Source organism: Lathyrus oleraceus, chromosome 6, assembly GCF_024323335.1.
Source record: "Lathyrus oleraceus cultivar Zhongwan6 chromosome 6, CAAS_Psat_ZW6_1.0, whole genome shotgun sequence".
Classification (NCBI taxonomy): Eukaryota; Viridiplantae; Streptophyta; class Magnoliopsida; order Fabales; family Fabaceae; genus Lathyrus; species Lathyrus oleraceus.
The window spans coordinates 113,074,865-113,097,056 of NC_066584.1; the positions used below are offsets into that span (position 1 = coordinate 113,074,865).

A 22,192-nucleotide genomic window follows, 5' to 3' on the forward strand; every position below is an offset into this window, starting at 1 on the left:
ATGTATAGTCTGTTTTCATCTATGTGCCTCAATAAATTCAGAAACAAGGACTAATCTTCCATGAAATGCATGTTCATATTCTTTTTAATGAAATCAAAACTATCTATTGTAAGAGGCTTGGTAAATATATTAGCCTATTGATGATCTGCATCAATGAATAGTATATCTATTACACCTTTGTGAACATAATCTCTGATAAAATGATGTTTTATATCTATGGGCTCTAGAATGTTGAACTGGATATTTAGTTATACAGATGGAATCAATATTATCACAGAAGATGGGAATACTGTTTCCACAAATCTGATAATCTTCCAACTGATATTTCATCCAGAAGAGTTGTGTGCAGCATTTGGCAGCGGATATGTATTCTGCTTCTGTTGCAGACAAAGCAATAGTTGCATGTATTTTACTATCACGTGATTTTAGGTTTTCACTTATGAACTGACAGTTTCAACTAATGGATTTACTTTTAATTATGTCCCCGACATAGTTAGCATCACTGAATCCAAACAGTTTGTAATATATTGATTTTTATAAAGAAATCCTAGATTAGTTGTTCCATTCAGATACCTAAAGATCCTTTTAACAATAGTTAAATGAGTCTCCCTAGGATCTGATTTGAATCTTGCGCACATACACACGCTGAATAAAATATTTAGCCTAGAAGTTATTAAGTAGAGTAAGGAACTAATCATACCTCTATACACCTTCTGATATAGTTTTGGAGCTTTCTTATTCATTGTTCAGATTGCATGTAGGATGCATAGGAGTGTTCATAACTCCATTTAAGAAGGAACTTTGACATCCATTTGGCATAAAAAATATCATGATTAATAGTGTAAGAGAGAAGAAGTCTAATTTCCTCTAACCTTGCAACTAGTGCAAAGGTTTCAGAGAAACCTATACCTTCTTTTTTACTGTATCCTTGAGCTACCAGTCTAAATTTGTTTCTTACCACCTCTCCTTGCTGATTCAACTTGTTTATGAACACCCATTTTGTTACAATGATGTTCTTATGATGAGGTCTAGGAACCTGATCATCTACATCATTACTTTGAAACCGGTTCAGCTCTTCTTGCATTGTTACAATATATCCCTCATCTAATAAGGCTTATCAACAGAAGTTGGTTCTATCATAGAGATAAGTCCCAACATTGACTGTTTTCTCTGAGTGTTGATCTTGTTCTCAGAGGACTATCTTTATTATAAATGATCAATTCTTCTAGATGAGAAGACTTGCACTTGAAGGTATTTTTGGATTGTGCAACTTCTTGAGAGTCACAAAGAGCTTCTTCATAAATTGCTTCCTCTGGTTGTGTTTCAGAGGTTGGGATAGGTTATGAACCACCAGCTTCTCAACATATAGCTTCTGAAGTACTAGATTTTAGACATAAAGCTTATGAAGGAGCTATAGCTTCTGATTCACCAGCTTTTGGAGAGACTTCTGATATATGAAACTCTAAAAAAAATTCAACTAGCTGTGACATTTTACTGTCATGCCCTTTATCATAAAATTTGGTATGCATAGACACTTTAATCATTATGGTTATAGAGTTATATGCTCTATATGCCTTAGAGTGTTCAGAATATCCTAAAAGGACACCCTTTGAGCCTTTGCATCAAATTTCTTCAGATAAACTTTATTGCTTAAGATGTAACATGTACATCCAAGTTGATGAAAATAATAAATGTTGGGTCTTATTCCTTTGAAAAGTTCATATGTTGTTTTATTCATAAGAGGTCTGATGTAGGTCTTATTTTGAACATAACATGTTGTGTTTAAAGGTTCTACCCACAAGTACTTTGGCAAATTATTTTCATGAATCATTATTGTGACCATTTCTTGTAAGGATTTGTTCTTCCTCTCTACAACTCCATTTTGATGTGCAGTTATAGGAGAAGAAAACTCATGGAGGATTCCATATTTTTCACAAAAGTTTTCAAAAGGTTCATTTTAAAATTCTCCTCCATGATCACTCCTTACTTTTAAAATCTTTTCCCTTTTTCATTTTGTACTTGAGTGTAGGAGATACTAAACACATCATATGACCTATCTTTGGATCTGGGGAATTTAACCCAAGTCCATCTTCTAAATTCATCAACAATGACAAGTCCATATTTCTTCCCATTGATTGATGCAGTGCTAACAGGATCAAACAAATCAATGAGAAGTAGTTCTAAGGGTCTAGAGGTAGAGACAATGTTCTTTGTTTTAAAAGAGGTTTTATTAATTTCCCAATTTGGCATGCTCCACAGAGAGCATCTGAATGATAGTTAAGATTTGGCAGCCCCTTAACAAGTTTTAACTTTCTAAGCTTAGACATTAATCTCCAATTAGCATGACCTTACCTCATGTGTCATACCCATTTTTCATCATTTACTCATAGAAGGTAAATAACCTTCTGATCAACCAGTTCAGAAAAATTAATTTTGTAAACATTTCCTTTCCTCTTACCCTTGAACACTAAAAATGTAATATCCCATATCCTATTTAAGTGCTCTAATTATTGTCAGTTGAGACAGATTGAGCTCCTGTATGCTCTAAATGTTCTTAGTTGGGACAAATAGAGTAACCAGTGGACTCTGAAGAGATAAATCCTTATTAAAAGAGACTGGCCTTTATTAATAAGTACAAGAGGGGACATTTTGGTATCAATAATAATTGATTGATTGGTCTAGTAGTAAGAAATATCAAAGGATGATATATTTGCTTGGTGTTAAGGAAAGAAGAAGTGCGTAAGAAAAAGGAAAAGAAGAAAGGAAACCCATGAAAGAAGAAGAGAAGGAAAGAAAGGAAAGAGAAGAAGAGGAAGATGAAAAGGAAATCTTGGAAGAAGAAGGACCCATGAGAGATCATCATCATAACCAACTTCATCTCAATTTCTTCATCATCTTCACCAATCAAGGTGAGTTCCTAGATAGTTTAGCTTTGGGGGAAAATCCATGGTTTGGGAATTTAGGATTTTTGTGTGGTTTACTTTGATCATGAAAAATATGATGTTATTATTTTGTACTTTATTATGTTGGATTTGATTTCATGGTTGTATGTGTGTGGTGTTTCTAGAAGATTATACCACATAATCAATGGATTGGTGTGAATTTAGGTTTGTAAAATTGAAGTTTGAAGTATGATCCTTGCTATGTCACATGTTGTTATTACTATGTTGTGTGTGAAATTTATGTTATTGTTGTATGATGTTATGTCATGCTAATGATATGAGCTTGCGTTGTTATGAATAATAGATGTGAATTCACTAAGGACTTAGAAGAATAAGGTTTGAAGAATGAGTTGAATTATAGAGATTTATGATGGTGAAACATAATTGTATATATGTTCTTGTTTGATGTTGAAAGAAGTGGGTTTATGAAAGTTAATGGATTGGGATGATTTGAGATGGTTAAGGATGGAAGAGAACATGTTTAGAAAGTAATTTTTTTGAGAAAAGTTGTAGTGACAATCAATTACACATGTCATATAATCGACTGCACCTTCCAAAAGTAGTGTTAAAACTGGTATTTTTGAGAAATCATTTTGTGACAATTGATTGCACAAAATGAAAATCGATTGTCAAGCCCATAAATGTTGTTTTTCGTTTGGCAGAGCCTGATGCAATCAATGTCACCAAATAACAATCGATTGTATCCCCTATTTTTTTCAAAAATTATGTTTTCCAAGGTTCCTAAGTCATGTTAAGAGTCATGTAACTTATACTATGATATGAGGACATAGGATCATCATTGATTAACCACATTCCATGAGGATCAAGGTATTTTAACCTAGAATCCCGATTATTAATCGATTGGTAATTGAGTTTCGTAACTCTATTTTGGACGCGGTAGGATGTGTTAGGAAGCTAACATAGAGGAATATGATATAGAGATAAGTCTTTATGACTTATTCCATATAATCTTCCTTTTGAGTCCAGTTAACCCCAACATAGGATGATTGGTCATATATTGCTTTAATAGTTAAAAGTGGAATAAGTTAGACTGAGGTTGGTTGTGTGATAGCCTTGTCTATGGTCCATGTAATATGTTATATCATCATCTGGGCTTGTGTGTATGAATAATTGATTAAAAGTCTATGATGAACTTTATATATGTTGTTGGTTGTGATGCTTGAGTGTATGCATAAATTATTAAAAGCCTATGATGATGAGTGAGAAAACCTTAGGAGAGTAACTCGATTAATAACTGAGAAAGATAATATAGGTTTGTAAATGAGTATGTGGTGATGCTTGGACGCAAAAGGTACCTCAGTGTGTATCACAAATGAGTATTCACTTAATTAACTAATCAATATTCATTGTATGGAACACGTGGAATAATATATGAATGTGTGTATATGATCACCAAAGAATTAATGGGTAAGATGAAATTAGTGACAGTGATCACATGGTGATTGATTAGAGAAATCGAGATGATGTGAGCCCTAATCACGTATTCGATTAGTTTATGCACATACCATTTGAGAAACTTATGTAAAGCAAAATTGGGGATGTGGAACTAGTGACCATACCATTTGATAAAGCTTCTTTAGAAGCTGAAAATAGGGAAATGAGGATATGACACTAATGATTCGTGCCTCAGTTGGGTTTGAGTCTAAACCATGGCGGATATAGGGGAAATTTCGACACCTAAGTGGGTTTGAGTTCCATACACTGAAAGATACTCAAAGTGGGTTTGAGTCCCATACGCGTAACGACCGCTTGAATTGAGTTTGAGTCCCATAAAGGGCCGAATATCCATCGCTAAAATCGAATCATACGAGCATGTGTGAACCGATCTTGACCTGGACGTAGGCCCAGATGGAGATCGATGTTTCGTGAATCCGAATAGTGATTGTTTGAGTTATATGAACACAAGTGACATGTTTCAATACATTATGAATATATCATAGATACTCAAGTCTTTGTTACATAGTGTGAGTGATATACAAGTAACAAGATAAAGACTTGTGTTATGAATCGATTAGAAATCTATGTAGAGCCGAGTGGGCCCATAGGATAGGAGAACTCACTAAGATCATTCTATCACCCTAATATTGTTGTTGTTTTTCAAGTTTTTTGTAGGTTGAATCCAAGAGAAGTTTCTTGTTGATGTTTTAAGGGATTCCAGCTATTGTAATCTTCCGATCAGGATTGTGTGCAATTAAGATATTGCTCATAGATCTTAGATTTTATTTTAGGCTTTATTGTATAACATGTACCATAGTTTTATATTTAGTTTGGACATGTGTATATAATGATATCGTTAGGCACTTATGTTGTATTAGTACCAAAAATTAACACTTGTGTGATATTACTCTAGATATATATTATACAGGGCAATATAGTTGGTATCAGAGCAGGTCGATTCTCGACCTAGCCTTGAAACATCATAAGTAACTCCATTTATGCCTCATATGTATGTTTTTCTAACATGATTTCTTAATGTCACATTATGTAGTATTGGGCCTGATCAACCTAATTCTATGTGCGTGGTAGGTAGGATCATGGTTGAGCGACCACGAGGATTCCGAAGGTTTAGTAGAGCTTGTGATACCTCTCAATGAAGCACTTGTGGGACTTCAGTGATACCTCGATCACTCTCGATGAAAATCCGGTGGGACTCTAGTGATACCTCGATCAGTCTTGATGAAACTCCAGTGGGACTCCAATGATACCTCAATCACTCTTGATGAAACTTTGGTGGGACTCCAGATACCTCAATCACTCTTAATGAAACTCCGGTGAAACTACAATGATAGCTTGATCACTCTTGATGAAACTCTGGTGGGACTCCAGTGATACCTCGATTATTCTTGATGAAACTCCGGACGGATTACTTTTTCATTCTGGTGGTACCTAACCTGGGCGAGGGTTAAAACTTCTGACAGACCATGTCCTAGGTGAGGGATAGGATGATAAGATGGGGATATGAGAGGTGAAAACCTACTCACTGATTGATTATGATAATTTAGGATGACCTGTTATTGGGGATATTCTCTTCAAGACTCACTGGGAGTGAGCTTGCTGGGGAAAACCTTCTTTTTTGAAAGGCTTTATGGAGATGTTACTTATTGGGGAAGGCCAATAATCATTTTTTTCTTAGGGAATTGTACTTGTATATATGGGGATATGAGAATTAAATAGTCATCGGTATAAGAACCGATGCTAAATAAATAATCATTGGCAAGAAAACTGATGTAAGACCTGAAAGAACTGAAAGAAATAACAACAGTATAAGAACTGTAAAACAAGATGACAAATAGTGTAAGAAACATAAAGTAAAATAAAAACAGTATAAGAATCGTAAAATACAAAACAAACGGTGTAAGAATCGGAGTGAACAATGGTGTAAGAACCGAAAATAAAAACTACAGTATAAGAACCGGAGTGAGAGACAACGGTATAAGAATCGAAGTTAATAATGGTGTAAGAACCAGAAATAAAAAAATGGTTTAAGAACCAAAGCGAATGAATGACAATGGTGTAAGAACCGAAGTGAGCATGACAATGGTATAAGAACCGAAGCGAATGCATGACAACAGTGTAAAAACTGAAGTGAGAATAACAGCATTGTAAGAACCGCAATGAGAATGCATGACAACAGTGTAAGATTCAAAGTGAATAATGGTGTAAGAACAAAAAAAACAATAGTGCATCATGGTACGTGTATACTCAGGTAGAGTTCCCTATTGGGAATCTGTGGGGACTCTTAAATCAACATCTAATTATCGTGGTGCTCGAGAAATAAAGGTATCATGGATAGGACCAGAGGAATGAGGATATTATCATGGATGGTACAAGAGCAAGAACTTTTGCTGGAAAGTTCTCTGAGAAGAACAAAGTAAAAATGGGATTAATAGAAGAACTCAATGTCTCTACTAGGGAAGAATGGTGTCACATAAGATGATTGTCTACTGGGGAATAAGCTTTCGGGTGAGGTTTCCTAAGGAACCCGAGTGTCGACGAAAGTCCTAAGGGCATACTGGGGATAGTGTTGCTAAGTATTTTCTGCTTGGGAAATGAGTTTCAAGGATACTTGCTAAGGGATTATCCTTAAGACCAATTTACTCGGATGTACAACAAGAAAAGAGTTAGGGATATCTATTACCGACTTAGTTAGGGATTGCACAGACTCTTATGATGAACCCTTAACCTATGTTATGTGTCTATGTTATGTATGCATGTTATGCCATGTTATGTATGCATGTTTAGAGTTTATATGGCATAATGCTCCACATTCATGGATATGATACGCGTGATATAATGCATGAATGTGATGTTGTGGATGATTCATCCATGGATAATATATTCCTTTGAAGAATAAGACTTATTTTCTTTCTGTGAAGAGTTAAGCAGGACCTTCGAAAAATGGCTTTTGAAGGCTAGATTTTGGAATTGTTAATGAGGATGGGTTTGGGATTTTTGAGATGTTGAGTGAGTTCGAGCTCTTTTATTGTGAATGTTGGATGCAAAATATGATCGGGCTTTTTGGGTAAATGCCAAGTGAGGTTAGGCTTTTTTTGGTGAGGTGCCAAGTAAGGTTGGGCTTTATGAGGAGGCCAAATTCATGTTGTCGGAATATGCCAGATGAATGAGATGATATGCATGGTTAGATGCTAGAGTTAAGCGACACGATTGATGCATGATGATGATTTATGCATTGACTTGAATGTTTCACTGAGTTCCCCTAGGGTGGGTCGTGGGTGGTTACGACTTAGAGAGGTTGTTCGTGTAACCAGGATATTTGTCAAAAAGGTGGTAGGGTATTACGTCAATATGACTTCCTGATACTAATTTCAAACTTGACGATTGCTGATGTACGATAGAGCTTGTATATGCATCTTGAAAGTATTGAGAGGGATTATCCCTGCAGTATTCTATAGTTGCCCCAGTCTGTTGGTTCTTTGAAGAGATTTGCCTCAATATGCATTTTGAAGCAGTTGGGCTATACCATGCACTTGAGATGGCCTGTCATTGTATAAGCCTTGGAGAGATTTGTCCTCGACTAATCAACTTTTTAAATAATCTACCCATGATGAACCGTTTTTCTAAGCGATTCATTTTGATCAAGCCTTGCAGTGGTCTGCCCTAGATTGATTGAGCCTTTGAGGGTATGTCCCCCCTTATTGATTGAGCCTTAGAGGGTATTTCCTTTGTTTTTAGGTCTTCTGAAGGATTTTCCTAAAAAGGAACTTGGATCCCATCATGCTCTGATACGAACTTGATATGAATTGTTATAGTATATGAATCTTTGAAAGGTGTGCCCCTGATCGGTAGGGTTTGGAGAAGTTGCATGAAAAGGAACTTGGGTCCCATAATATTGCGATATGACCTTTATATGGATTGTACCTATATTTGAATCTTTGAAAAGCATGCCCCTGATTAGATGACTTTCAGAGTGACTGACCTCACTATGCCCTTGAGTTTGTATGTCCCAGTATGAGAGTCTTGAAAAAGTCTACCCCTAATCATTATGGTCATGGAGGTGATTCAACATCGGCAGATCAAATCTTGGGATGATTTCCCCCTAGTTAGTAGGATCTTTAGATGGTGTGCCCATGATTATAAGAATTTGACCCTGATCGGCAGGATCCTTAGGTGACTTGCCCCTATTCAGAAATGTATTGAAGTGGTATGCCCCTGATCAGACCTTTGTTGAAATTTTCCTCGATGCTAAGTATTGACTTGCGAGTAAAATGTTCCTTTTGAAACGTGATTCTAACGTAATGCATATGAAAGTTTTTAAAATAAAAAATTATTATGGAAAAAGGATATGGTGTATACAGATGAGGTTGGCACAAATGAAGATATGAAAATGTGGTTAACGATGATTTAACAAACATCCGGAGTCAGTTTAATAACGATTTTTCCGAGTATGATTTCATAGTGAACCTACCTTCAATTAGGACTTTGAAAGGTTATAATGTGGTATGGTTCACGGTTTATGAAACAAAAGGATTATAAGGCTCAAATTTTGATTAAGACCTACCTATTCTTCTTGATGATCTCCATTTCTAAATCCAATTAATCAACTGATGCATTCAGTTACAAGAGAATTTTGGTAGATGATGATGGAGGTAGATGTAATGGTTCAAGCATTGATGAGATTCACTGATAGTTTGTGAGGTTGCAGTAACCCACTTCTCCTTACAAGCTTGTTTCCATTTTTCTCTTTCTGCTTTTAATGCATATTTTTGCATGGACCAATTCTTTTGAATTTGTGGCCCATCGGGATGCCCTACCTTTTTCCTAAGTCAAATCCTTTTTACTTTTTGACTTAGTGGGCTCTTTTTGAAACATGATGCCCTAACTTTTTCCTAAGTCAAATTTATAGGTTTTTTCTTTGTGACTTAGCGGGCTCTTTTTGGAACAACTCTTGTGAGATTTTGCTTTTGATTCATAAGTTCATGACTGTCATATTAGCTATTGTGAGCGTTGCTTTTTCACTGTTTCCTCGATGTTGGGTGATGTATGCGAGAAAGAAAATGTGCTTGAACCTATTATCCTTGTGATTAAATGGAATAACTCTCTTGAGATTTTAGAAGTTACATTGATGTTGTGCCTAAACCTCTTAGTGTAAAATTTGTTGATGTGAAAGATATACAGGTAGATGGAGAGAATTTAACCAATGACCAAGAACTTTATCATGATGAGAAAGTTAAAGTGGCTTCACCTGAGCCACTACTTGAACTTGTGTTGAGATGATCTGCTAGAGAGCACCAAGTTTCTTAGAGATATCGTCCCTAGGAGTATGTGATGATCACTGATAGTGGCGACCAAGAATACTACCAATAGGCCATTTCATATGTTGATTAAGAAAAACAACTTAAGGCCATACAGTGAGATGAATTCCTTGCATGTGAAACACACATTTGAGTCTAAAGAGAATAAATATTAGCTAAGATAGAAACCCATATTCGTTGTGAAAGGTTTTAATCAGAGAAAAGGTATTAACTTTAAAGAAATTTTCTCACTTGTGGTAAAGATGACATTTTTTCCAATTGTGTTGGGATTAGTAGCTAGCTTAAAACTAGAGGTTGAACAACTTAATGTGAATAATGTTTTCCTTTATGGTGATTTGGAGGAAGAGATTTATATGGAGCAACCTGAGGGCTTTGAAGTCAAACTTAAAGAAGAGTTTGTTTGAGAATTGAAGAAAAGTTTGTATGGCCTCAAGAAAGCTCTTTGACAATGGTACCAAAAGTTTGATTCTTTCATGGAAAAAATGGTTATAGTAAAACTATTGTTTATCATTGCGTGTTTATGAAAAATTTCTCCGATGGTGATTATATTATTCTCTTGTTATGTGTTAATGACATGTTGATTGTTGGCCATGACACTAAGAAAATTCAAGGATTATAGAAAGTGTTAAGTAAGTCCTTTGCAATTAAGATCTTGGATTTTGCGTAACAAATCCTTGGCATGAGAATTTCTCATGACAAGGAAAGATAAATTATGGTTGTCTTAGCACAATTATATTGAAACGGTGTTAGAGAGGTTTAACCTGAGAAATTCAAAATCTATGAGTACTCCACTTACTAGTCATTTCATATTGAATTATGAACAATGTCCTACAAGTGAAGAAGACATAGACGATGTGAAGAATATTCATTATGCATATCCAATTGGTAGTTTGATTTATGTTATGGTATACACAAGATCATATATTTCTCATGTTGTTGGTGTTCTTAGTTGGTTTATCTCTAATCCTACTAAAGATCATTGACAAGCAGTGAAATTGATTCTCATATATCTTAGAGGTACATCAAAAGTGTGCTTATGCTTTAGGAGCGGTGCTTCTGTGTTAGATGACTACACATATGCAAATATGGTCGGTGACATTGATTTAGAAAATCTACTTTTTGATAAATGATTCCTTTTGAACGGGGAGTGGTGTCTTGGCAATCAAGATTACAAAAGTGTGTTGTTTTATCTACTTTCAAAGTTAAGTATATTGCATCAATTGAAGCATCTTAAGAACTTTTGTAGATGAAGAAATTTCTACAAGAGTTGGTGTTGAGGAAGAGAAGTTCTTGTTGTTTTGTGAAAGTCGGAGTGTAATTCATCTTGGTAAGAATCCGACGTTTTACAAGTCAAAGCACATTGAGGTGTGGTGTCACTGGATACAAGATGTGTTGGAGACGAAATTGTTTCCACTTGAGAAGATTCATGCCGATTAGGATGGTTCAGATATGATGACAAAAGCTTTGCTTGTGACAAAGATGATTAACTGTAGAAAGAATGTCGGCATGGTGGAGCAACTTCTTCCTACTTGAGTCGTGAGGGGGAGATGTGTAGGATGAGCTCACTGATAAAGTGAAAACCACCCTTTATTTAGAAAAGGGAAAAAATAAAAAGAATAAAAGAATAAAAAAGAACATTTAATATGTATTGGTTATTTGGGTCAAACCCATTTGACAAGTGGTTAAATGCGGCTTTTTTAATCCTAAAACAACTCAATAAAAAATTAATTAAACAATGATTTTAGAGAACAACAAAAATAGAGAAAAGGAAAAGTCACAGCAACTTTTTTTAGATAAAAAGAGAAAATTGACTCCGAGTGATAAATAGATGTAGCAAATTTTATTAGTTTGAGGTATAAATTTAGTATGTTGTTTCCTTTACTTAATTAGTTTTATTTATATTTTTGTTAAATAGTTTTACTTTATCTTAGAGATGTTTTAATACACTCATGATTTATGATAGTATTGTTTGGAGCATGTTTTTCATCTTTATTATTTTAGCGATACAATTGTTATTTAATAGTGTTATTACGAAGATTTTTATATATTTGTTATTTATATAATAGAAGATTTTAATAGATTATGTCTCGTGATCTTTTTTCTCTCACTTTGAAAGAAATTTATTTTGTTAAAAAAATTATATTCTTATTATTTTATTTTGATATTATAACTGTCTTTCGGAATTGGTTATGCTGGTTCTCTTTTAAATTGCATAAGTTTGAAAAAAAATATTCCATTAAAAAATATTCTGGTTATATGATTATTTTCTCACGGTACAAAACTTGTATTTTTTTCTAGTAATTAGGATTTGGTGGACGTTCTTAAGGGAAACTCAAGATGTGTCATAGGGAAGCTGATCCATTATGCAAATCAACTGGTAGTACTTATTTGGGTTAATATTCCGAGGTGGGGCGCTGATGCAATTTGCAAACATCAATTTTTGAACGTGGCTCTTCTGTCACTGATCATTCTACAACATCCATCTTCCGTTAATTAAAATTTTCTTTGTGAAAATTCATGGAATCATACAAAATGGGAAATAATGATTGATAAATTATGAGTGAATGATAAGTGTCAGTCCACTCCGGCCCCCATATGGCTAACTGTTTTGTTGAAATATAGAGTGCATGCATTAAAGCGAATGGGGCCTTTTTAGTTTACAAATTGCAACACACATCTTTTGTTGTCTGTTTTAGAGAGCAAGAACATACACAATGCAGTACATACATAATAAATTTAAAAAAATTATTTCTAATAAAAAAAGAGATTAATTATTATACAATGTCAGTGTAAAAAGTTTTATACCGTCGATTCATCACCATCACCCGTTATATTACTTTATAGATTTTTAAAATAAAAGTCAAACTTCTTTTAATATAAATATTTTTTATAAATAATCACTTTGTAATAAAAATATAAATTATAATATTAACAAATTTTATTATTTTTTTAACTATATTAGTAACTAGTTATTAAAAATAGAATTTATTAATCACTTTGACTATTTTATTAACCAATAAAATATATAGTATTGGTCATTTTTAAAAATTAAATTGTTAAATATATTAACTAATATTTTACATTTTATTTTATTACTTAGGATTTTTTTTTATGTTTGGGCACTCATTAATTAAATTATGAACCATATTTTACTTGAAATTAACTAAAATTGATTTATGACATTAATTTTTTTTCTTGAGGTAAGAGAACTAAGTAAACAAATTAGGAGCTATATTAATCATATTTTTTAACTCATTAATCATCTTTATTTTATCACTTAAGATTACTTTTTAATGTCAAGACATGTATTAATCAAATTATAAATTATATTATCCGGTTTTTTACACATTATTCACCTAAGTCATGACACATATTTTTATTTTTAAAAAAAATTATTAAAAAAATATTGTTTGTCGTATAAATGCAATGAATAGTATTTGTTGTAAATTATTAACAATTAATAATCTCGAGTGTTTTTTAAAATGTCAAGAAAATATTCTAAATTAAGATTAATATTTGAATTCAGAAATAGGTCATACTTCGAAATGCCAAGAAAATATTTTAAGTTAAGATTAATTTTTAAATTCAGAAATAGGTCATACTTCTGAAGTGGTGCAGTATGTTAGAATTCAGAAATAAACAACAAATAGTGGTTGTGGTATAGTATGTTTGAATTCAGAAATAATACAATTGTGAAGTGTTACTTTATGTTTGAATTCAGAAATAAACAACATTTGTGAAGTGTCGCATTAGGTTTGAATACGAAAATAGACAACAAAATGCAACATTGTTGTATGCGAAACAATGCAATATTTGAAAAGTGCTAAGTAAACTAAACAAACAACGCAACATTTAACAAAAGTGTGGTTGAAAGTGTGTGTTTCATCCAGAGTCACAACATTATGAAATAACATCAGTTTGACTTATAAATTGAGAATTCCAAATTCATAAAAACATATTAGAAAAACCTGTCTTATCACACAAAATTCCAGATTTCATCTTCCCTATATTCGAGTTTTCATCGGTCTTGTATCAAACTCGAGTATAGACTTAATTATCCTAAATATTCCTACGTTCAAAATCTAACACATTTGAGAGTGTTTGAAATATTTATAAGGAAAATGAAGAGAGAAGAGAAAAATTCAAATCAAAAACACTAGAAAAAAGAACACTATCGATACTATCTATCTGAATCATCAAAAGAGGGATCATGACTTATATATACTTTTGAATTTGGAGTCAAATGTAACCATTGAATCTTGAGATGTAGAATTTTGAAAACTTTATCATTGAGGATATGCAATTTAAGATTCCCACAAATGAAAAATCTCGTGAGAAAGGTTTTCCACAAATTATTGAAACACAAACCGAAATAACTGATTATTGAAAAACAACTTGAACTCAGAATAAACAAGAGAGTCGGAAAGACTAAGGATTTAGGAACGAACAAAATTGATAATCAATTTATTTTATTTTTTTAACTGTTAAATATATTTAGAGAGGACAATTAAAAAAAAATTAATACATGTGTCGGATATTTTTTTTAACTTTCAATTCGTTATGTATTGAAACGCATGATTTGGTTTATTATAAATGCAAAACAAATGTTATTAACGGACCATTAACAATATCAATTTTTCTCATAATTACAAACAATGAGTACCTCTCAATTTTTATAAACGCTAGTCATGAGAGTTTAAGTGTACAATTAAAGAGATTTAAGAAGAAGAAAATAAAATAAAACCTCTCAATAAAACCTCTCAATTTCTCTTTGGCCCACAACAACTTATTTTTATTGACATTCTTTCTTCTCCATTTTGATAGGAATCCCTATTTTTTTTCATCTTTATATTGTGTTACAATTCATAATATAGATAAAAAAAATTATGTGTGTACTCAGTAACTAATTTAATTATAATAAAAGATCAAAGAACAAAAATTAAGAATAAAAAATTGAAAAATAACAAACTATCATCAATTGAAACCAAAACTAAAATGAATAAAAAAAGTATAGAATGAAAAAAGATACATTGGAAAAAGAAATAAAGATGGTTGAGAAAGAAATAAAACCAAAAAATAAATAAATAGGGAAGTTAACTTAATATTTCATTCAAGTGGTAACATCATAGAAGTTATTAACATACAAGTTTTAAAAATTTATTTTATTATTAATTAAAAACTAAAATAAGGGTATTTTGGAGGGGGAAAAAAATAAAGGTCAGTCCAAAATAATGTATATCTCTTTATATACAGTGGCAAAACGGACACTCCCATAATTTAAATTAATTATATAATCATATAAAGTAAACATCAATGAAATAAAGTAGAGAATTAAATAAATATGTATTTATTTATATTAAGTGTTCTCTTTTAAATATGACGTTGATGAGTTTGGTGGAAGATTTGGTTCCAGACATCTCCTTTTGACATTATTTTCAATTCTCGTAGACAATGTTTAACCAACAATCCAACATCACACGTTATTTTGACTTGAAAACTCACATAAAACTATTATACTAATCATTATATCTATATATTTTATTTATAAATATAATAATAAATCAAACATACACATTTGTATTCTTTAAAACACGAAATAAGGAATCCCTTAATTACAATTAGAATAATACAAAATTGCATTGAATGACATATTATAATTATAATGCAAATATAATAATAATAATAATAATAATAATAATAATAATAATAATAATAAATATTATTATTATTATTCATCCATGAGTTCTAAGTCATGAAAGGATAGTGGGGTTTTCTTAACCTCAAATAGTGTTTGATCATATATGAATATGTGATATGAATTGATGAACATTTGAATGATAAATTTGTTTGTATGTTGGTTCTGATTATGTTTTCCATGGATTGATTTGAATTGTAATGATAGGTGGTTGATGTATGGTGTGTTCTTGAGTTTTGATAAAAATTTGGTGTTTTAGGGCATGATTTTGGGTGATGAAATCATGAGGAAAAACTGTACTTGTGTCGATTTAATTATGTTTGATCCATTGGTGATGTTAGAATGTGATTTCAAGAGTTTTTTATTGATTAATTTGGAACTGGTGTGAGGTTTGAAGTGTTGGAATTGGTTCTGCAATTGCAAAAAAAAAACTATTTTTTTTAGAAAATCCTTCAGTGACAATCGATTGCAATCGATTTCACTAGTGTTATTTTTGAAAAATCATTCAGTGACAATCGATTGCACCCTGATTGCAATCAATTGCACAATGTAAATTTTGGAAAATATTTTAGTGACAATCGATTGCACATTATAAATTTGAGAAAAATCTGTTTTCAAATTAGTTGACATATCCTAACGATTTTGTTCATAACATTCATTTCGTAAGCCCGATTTAGATTCTGTTTGAAGTGTTAGAAATATGAGACTCTGAAATACACAGTGGTAGTGAGAGGTAGGATGATTAAATTAGGATTATTTGTGTATTGTTGTTATGGTTTTCATGATGATGTGATGAACTATTTAGCGAAACGTTGAGTTTCTGTTGTTGATAAGTTGATGTGGTAAAGTGCTAATATAATTGCAGGCTGGTTGATTGTTGTGTTTTGATGACATATGGGTTGTGATGTATGGTTTTCAATATGAAACTATCCTGTTGATGTTTTACAGGAAATTGTACGGTTAAATATGATACCGTTTGTGTTGTTGAGTGTTGTGATGATGCATATATTCAATCGTGCATCATGATTTATTGTTATTGTGAAAGAGGTGAAGCTACGCAAAATATACCCGAGCGCCTTGCACGCTCAAAGATACAACAAAGTTTTCATCGAACTTTATTTATTTTCGAAAGAAAGGGAAAACATCGATAAAACCTGGGGGAAAGAGAAAAAGGTAAGGAAGTCGGTTATGCAAGAGGAAGGTATTAACATCTCTCACATCTGTTGTACTCAACGGGAACCGTTTTGAATGTTCTTTGCAAGAACGGGTGTTACTATCTAAAGATGACTCGCGAAAGGGGAAATAAGGGGTTAATAATTAAATTTCTCTCCAAGGATTTGGGCCATTGTGCCTATGTATCCTCATTCGTGCAATGAGGAAATCAGAGCTCCGTAGTTCGTGGAACTAAGACGGATGTGTCAGTTGTTTTTAATGAATAATATTAACGTTTGTGTTCTACTGTCAACTTGCTTGCATGCTCGAGCATGAGAGCGTTAAGCGTCTGTTTGTTTGCGATATAATGGATGAACTCGGATCGCACTCTAGCAATTAAACATTATTGGCTCACATATGGAGGGTTGAACTTTGTTCACAGTAGAACAGAAGTAACACGTTCTTTCTGAAAGGTTTTAAACTGGAAATTAAGCCCAAAGGAAAAATTGAGTTTAATGAGGTGAGTTTGCTTTTATTTTGAAAAGAGAGTCATAATTTGAATCACACTAAAGTCTATGAATGTAGATGAATACAATGAGCAACGGGGCCATTCGTCCCGCACCCAAAGATATTTAGAATGAGGATAGGAATTCTCCACTCTCATCCCTTCTCCAGTGCTTAAGGCCTATAGTGTACAATCCTAATCATATTGTTAATTGTTTTTGAGTTTATTCACAAAATGGTTTTAGTTTTACTGAGAGAGAAACAAAAGGGAAGATAAGAAACCCTAGAAGGTTGAAGTCTGATCTTCAGTCTGCCTCCCATATATGTGTAGAAAGACTTATCAATTATTCGATTTAAATTACACTAAAGTCTATGAATAAAGGCGAATACAATGAGCAACTAGGTCATTTGTCACATACCCAAAGATATTCAGAATGAGGATAAGAGTTCTCCACTCTCACTCCTTCTCTATCACTTAAGGCTCATGACGTGAAATTTGCATCATAACTGATGAGTGTTGAAATTGAATTTCCTTGCAGCTTCCTGTGATAAAGAGTTGTCTTTGAAGAAAGAAGACTTGACAATCAAGTTGAATCAAATTATGCTAAAGTCTATTAATAGAGGTGAATACAATTAGCAATTGGGTCATTCGTCCCGTACACAAAGATATTCAGAATGAGGATAGGAATTCTCCACTCTCATCCCTTCTCTATTACTTAAGGTTCATGGCACACAACTTGACTCATGATTGACAAGTGTTGAGTTCACCTTTGCAGTGCTTGAATTGTAGTCCAGTCTGTCTTGTACTGATTTGAATTGAATGAACTCTTGAATCTTGATATTTGAACTTTGAAATCGTGTACACCTCTTGAGATCCAATATCTAGTACAACTTGAACATAATGGATTTTCCCTATCAAGTGATCAAGGATCTTTTGGTCACTTGAATAGGCTTGGGAAATTGAGCACAGTCAAAGGATTTAATTGATCAAAGCGAACTTTGATCAACTGAGTCAATCAGGACGAAAACAATTGAAAATTCAATGCATACATGGATCATGACTTGAAAACCCTAGGGATTACACAACTAAACTCACTAAGCTTAATTCTAAACACCTAGAACTAAAGGGACCACATTATTGGTTAGAAGGAAATTAAATCAAAGAATCCAATCAAAGTCTAACAAGAACATATGATTTAAAAGATCAATTAAAAATAATCAAAATTCTACCTAATTAAATTTCTCAAATAGCTCAAAAAATTCTAATCATGACCTAATTAAATTCTAAAATCTATAAATTCTAGAACTCTAATTAAATCTAAATTTCTAAAATTTCTAATTAATTCTAACATTCTAATCTAATATCCTTATTAAAACTAATTATCTAAACCAACCTAAAACCCTAATTATCAAGAAATTCTAATAAAATTCTAATTAACCTAATTAAATCCTAAAACCTAATTAATTTATAATTAACCTAATTAAGTCCTAAAACCTAATTAATTTATAATTAACCTAATTAAGTTCTAAAACCTAATCTAATTTCTAATTAACCTAATTAAGTCCTAAATCCTAATATAATTTCTGATTAACCTAATTAAGTCCTAAAACCTAATCTAATTTCTAATTAACCTAATTAAGTCCTAAAACCTAATTAATTTCTAATTAATCTAATTAAGTCCTAAAACCTAATCTAATTTCTAATTAACCTAATTAAATCCTAAAACCTAACCTAATTATGACATAAAAAACAAAAGTGGAAATAATAAACAAAAATAAAGTGTAACTGGGGTTGCAGGTCCTGAATGGGGAGTGAAAAGCAATAGTGGGCGTCAAGCCCATTGCAAGCCCATTTAACCTTGAGTCTTGTGTGAACCAGGGGTATTGAAGTGATTATGGGGTGCATATAGTAAAAGTTTGGTGCCCAAGGACAGAAGATAACCCATACAAACATGAGGGAAAGGGGAAAGGATCAGGTTCCTGCATTGCAATTCCAGTCACGTGTTTCTCATGCTTCCAATGAAATTCAAGTTCAAGTTTCCCTCCTAATATGAAAGTTATCCTCCGTCTCATCGGAGGTTGCCTCCGACAGTGGAGAAGCCTTAAACCACCAACAAACTATATCATATTCTTCCTCTTATTACCCTGAGTGCATATCCAACGTCTAATTTCCGTAATTCTTCACCAGTTACACGAATCAAAACCAATGTATAAGAACCCTAACATACGAAATGTAAATTTAAACTCTACACACCTGGAATCAAAGCCCTAGGGGTTAGGTCTTTGATTCCTCTAGCTCAAACCTACATCTCGGTGGCTAAAATGAGGCAAACAGCGACGGAAAACAAAAACTTACTGGCGGAGAAGATGCAGAGGGAGACAAACTTCAAGTATCTCTTCTGAATCCTTTTCATCTCTTCCTTCTTGTTCTACCTTTTTCTTCTTATTCTTCTTCTTCTTCCTCTTCAACCTTATGTTTCTCCTTCTATTATCGAGTCTTGTGTTCTAAGATTGAGATTCGAGTTCGTGTGTATGAGAGGATTGAGAGGTGTGTGTGAATATGTGTGAGAGAGCTCGAGAGTGGGTTTTGAAGGATTGTGAAATGAATTTGAGTAATTGAATGAATGAATTGAGATCAAGAAGAATGAATAATGATGTGAATTTATAGATAAGGATGAGTTAACAGAAGTGGACTCTGTTAGTTAAATTCAATTGAAATTTGTTAGGAGCTAACTAACTTTTTTGAATCAGTTAGAGATGGAATTGGATGTTAGTTAGGTTTGTTAAATGATTTCTGAAATCGAGTGAATATGAGTTAGTGCTGAAATGATTTAGTCCAATTTTCTGTTATATGATGAGTATGAAAATATATGTTAGTTAAACATTTTCTGTTATTGGAAATGTTAAGTCCATATCAGTTAATGAAACTCGATTTTTTAGGTGGAAATGTTAGTTGATGTGGTCTACTTCAGTTAGATGCAAGTGAAAAATGGCTAAGTCAACTCGTGCCCTGCTACTATGATGTCTGTGCTTTGTAATGCCTTGGTTGACTAACCTGTTGGGATTTATTCATGATGTATAACTAGAAATGCTTCACTGCTACAGGATGTTGTTAGCTCTGTAATGTGATGGATGATTTGTTGCTATATTGATGTTGAAAGTACATAATTTGTTGTTAATGTTATATTTGGTTTGGTCATGTATGTATTGTTTCCATGTTTTGCATTTCTAGTGGTGAAATGGTAGTTCGGGTTGTGAAACTCGATGGTTACTTTGGATGCTAAAATGGTCAGCAATATGCTGTCTGTTGTGTGAAATTGTTAGCAGCTAATGAACCTTGCTTAGTTTGATATGTTACTCGAAATGTCTGATGTTATGCTTGGTTTTTGAATGTTTAGGTTGAAAGAAATATGTTGTGAATGACTGTATATGCTAGGGCTGTTTGTGATTCTATGGAATGTGTATATGATGCTTGGTTAATCTGTGTTATTGGATGTTAGTATGAACTTGGTTTGGGCTGGTTGTAATGGTATATATGGCCATTTTGTTTGTGGTTATGAATATGATTAGATTTTCCTTGGCTTGGTTTGCTAATGAATATTAGACATGTTCTGAATTGCTGTAAACCAATTTGTTGGATTGATATGCATTGGTTCTTCTATGATGATTGCTTGATGATTGATTGTTAAATGTAGATGTTTGTAGGTCCAAGACAAGCATGGCCAATGGAAGTGTAGAAGTACGGAGACAAGGGCTGTGATTTTATTTTTCTATTTTGATTCAAAACAAGTATTGTAAAGCTATGTAACATGTGACTGTAAATGCAAAAGCAAACTATACTTATGTAATGAACATTGATCAATGCAATTTATGATTCAAGATTAAATCAAATTTCACTTGTTTTTCTATATCAAATGTATGGAATGAATTTATGAATTCTATATGAAATGGATGCCTTTTCTTCATGTCCAATGCCTTAATTCCATATAAACTTTGGTTAATGTAAATGGAAAAGGATCAACCAAATGGACTATGATCAATGTCATGGCCTAAAGAAATCTAATGGTAATTGACATGGAAATGGAAATGAGAATGCTACAAGGCTTAGAAAAATCACAATTTGATTTGTTGACTTTGATCAACGGGATGTCCAAACAGTCAACAGTTGATCAATAGTCATCTTAGGTAAAATTCATGCACTTTCATGTATAATGCTTGTGATGAATCTTGAAATAAATGGGCAATGGATGAATGGATCAAAATGTTAAACAAAATTTGTAAGCCAAGCAACCAAATGACTTGCATTTGAAGATTGCACCATGCACCCATGAACTATGCCATGACCTAGGATAAATTGAATCAATGAAATGCAAGTCCTATGGCAACTTGCAATGAGACATGAACAATGAACAGTGAATGCATGAACCTCAACTTAATCAAACAAATGCCATAATCAAAATTATCAACCTATGAGCTTGTTCAAGCAAAAACAAAGGCCAATATGGTCACTCTACAAAGAGAATTACTCAAACAAATGAACCCCAAGATTGACCAAGTGACCTTGATAAATCCTTAACCCCAAATGCCAAGATCAGGGATTAGGGTTTAGGCCAAGTCAAATTTCCGGTCAAACAATAATCAAACCTCAAACCAAGTAGGCAACAAACATCAATGCCATGAGCATAGCTAGGGTTTTATAATCCTTCAAAATAAACCACAAGATTCACCTTTCTTTAAGACCAAGAATTAGGGTTTGGGCAATGACTAAACACCATGATGCAACCTTCAAGGCTTCAAGTGTTGGTGTAAGCCCTAGAGGCCAATACTTTTGGTACTTGTATCGAATTATTTATTAATAATAAAAGACTTTTTCTTTATTATGATTGTTTAATAAAGTCCCTAGGATAGCTAGTCCGTTTAATGTATCAAGTATGACTTAATCATGAGATCACATTAAACATAAGGACACTATTCTTAAAGTATCCGTAGTCAAGCTTTATTGTGAAGTGGGATAACATTAAAGCATTAAGACTATTATGTATATAGACTGATGATCACATCTCATGGATCATGGATAAGGAGTTATCAAGTCTTAAACATAGGTA

General features: G+C 32.9%; 1 long non-coding RNA gene across 1 annotated transcript; it reads left to right on the forward strand.

Moving 5' to 3' along the window:
- The first annotated feature begins 19,033 nt into the window (after positions 1-19,033).
- On the forward strand, positions 19,034-20,973 carry LOC127092328 (uncharacterized). The gene is made up of 2 exons (XR_007792156.1): positions 19,034-19,477; positions 20,783-20,973. It is a non-coding gene; the product is annotated as an uncharacterized LOC127092328 (long non-coding RNA).
- The last annotated feature ends 1,219 nt before the right edge of the window (positions 20,974-22,192 follow it).